Genomic DNA, 2,500 nt, shown 5'->3' with positions numbered 1-2,500 from the left:
GTAAACTGGGGAGGACAGTGTGAACCGCACTCGACCCAGTCACCCTATCTCACAGTCCACTCTGTGTGTAACAAAGCGAAAGCACCAAAGCACTATCGTTCAACAACATCCATTTTATCCTCGCTGCCACAGGACACTATCCAAACAACGACAAGAGGAACGTCACGTCCACTAATAAGACAGAATGTCTCACATCACCCGCAAACAACGCAGCTCAAATCAGCCAGCAACACCCACAGTGGTCCACCCAGTATCAACACAGGACGCAACGCCACGCCACAACACAAAAGGTACAAGTAATAAAATACCCTTTGGCCACACCCCTTATAAAGGCATCGAACCAACCCACCACCTGACACCAGCCAAACGTACATCCTGATTTGACACATCTCTGGCAACCTAACCCACGTTGGCCCTTAACCTAACCCACGTTGGCCCTTAACCTAACCCACGTTGGCCCTTAACCTAACCCACGTTGGCCCTTAACCTAACCCACGTTGGCCCTTAACCTAACCCACGTTGGCCCTTAACCTAACCCACGTTGGCCCTTAACCTAACCCACGTTGGCCCTTAACCTAACCCACGTTGGCCCTTAACCTAACCCACGTTGGCCCTTAACCTAACCCACGTTGGCCCTTAACCTAACCCACGTTGGCCCTTAACCTAACCCACGTTGGCCCTTAACCTAACCCACGTTGGCCCCTAACCTAACCCACGTTGGCCCCTAACCTAACCCACGTTGGCCCCTAACCTAACCCACGTTGGCCCCTAACCTAACCCACGTTGGCCCCTAACCTAACCCACGTTGGCCCCTAACCTAACCCACGTTGGCCCCTAACCTAACCCACGTTGGCCCCTAACCTAACCCACGTTGGCCCCTAACCTAACCCACGTTGGCCCCTAACCTAACCCACGTTGGCCCCTAACCTAACCCACGTTGGCCCCTAACCTAACCCACGTTGGCCCCTAACCTAACCCACGTTGGCCCCTAACCTAACCCACGTTGGCCCCTAACCTAACCCACGCTGCACCTTAACCTAAGTTACGCTGCACCTTAACCTAAGTTACGCTGCACCTTAACCTAAGTTACGCTGCACCTTAACCTAAGTTACGCTGCACCTTAACCTAAGTTACGCTGCACCTTAACCTAAGTTACGCTGCACCTTAACCTAAGTTACGCTGCACCTTAACCTAAGTTACGCTGCACCTTAACCTAAGTTACGCTGCACCTTAACCTAAGTTACGCTGCACCTTAACCTAAGTTACGCTGCACCTTAACCTAAGTTACGCTGCACCTTAACCTAACTTACACTGCACCTTAACCTAACTTACACTGCACCTTAACCTAAGTTACACTGCACCTTAACCTAAGTTACACTGCACCTTAACCTAAGTTACACTGCACCTTAACCTAAGTTACACTGCACCTTAACCTAAGTTACACTGCACCTTAACCTAAGTTACACTGCACCTTAACCTAAGTTACACTGCACCTTAACCTAAGTTACACTGCACCTTAACCTAAGTTACACTGCACCTTAACCTAAGTTACACTGCACCTTAACCTAAGTTACACTGCTCCTTAACCTAAGTTACACTGCACCTTAACCTAAGTTACACTGCACCTTAACCTAAGTTACACTGCACCTTAACCTAACTTACACTGCACCTTAACCTAACTTACACTGCACCTTAACCTAACTTACACTGCACCTTAACCTAACTTACACTGCACCTTAACCTAACTTACACTGCACCTTAACCTAACTTACACTGCACCTTAACCTAACTTACACTGCACCTTAACCTAACTTACACTGCACCTTAACCTAACTTACACTGCACCTTAACCTAACTTACACTGCACCTTAACCTAACTTACACTGCACCTTAACCTAACTTACACTGCACCTTAACCTAACTTACACTGCACCTTAACCTAACTTACACTGCACCTTAACCTAACTTACACTGCACCTTAACCTAACTTACACTGCACCTTAACCTAACTTACACTGCACCTTAACCTAACTTACACTGCACCTTAACTGTCACATGTAACGTCACAGGAATGTAGCTTTGCCTAACAGCAACCCTCTGAACATAGTTCACTGCTTGGATCCTCTGGTGTCATGTGTATTTCTTGATGCCATGGTGCGTACCCTCACATAAAGGTCTTTCGAGTGTTGCGTACTTTCTACACAGTCCCGCTAACCACTGGAAGGGTGTACCGCTACAGAACGAATATCGCCCTCCCCTCCTGCCCTTCCAAGCTGGTCGGTCAGGCGTTTGTTTGTGAAATGAGCCTTGCAGCTGTTCAGTTGCATTCGGTTGTCGATGCAGTCAGTGTACGTTGTGGTACGGCCTGTGTGGACTGTCCGCTGATGTACGCGTAACCCACACTGATCATCCGTCGTTACGTACTGAGTGACATAATGTGGCACATGCTTGACCGTACACCGGCTGCGCCCTACAATGGCGAATCATAAGGGCCATATGT

The sequence above is a fragment of the Schistocerca gregaria genome, unplaced genomic scaffold, assembly GCF_023897955.1.
Source record: "Schistocerca gregaria isolate iqSchGreg1 unplaced genomic scaffold, iqSchGreg1.2 ptg000531l, whole genome shotgun sequence".
NCBI lineage: Eukaryota > Metazoa > Arthropoda > Insecta > Orthoptera > Acrididae > Schistocerca > Schistocerca gregaria.
This window is presented reverse-complemented; position numbering follows the sequence as displayed.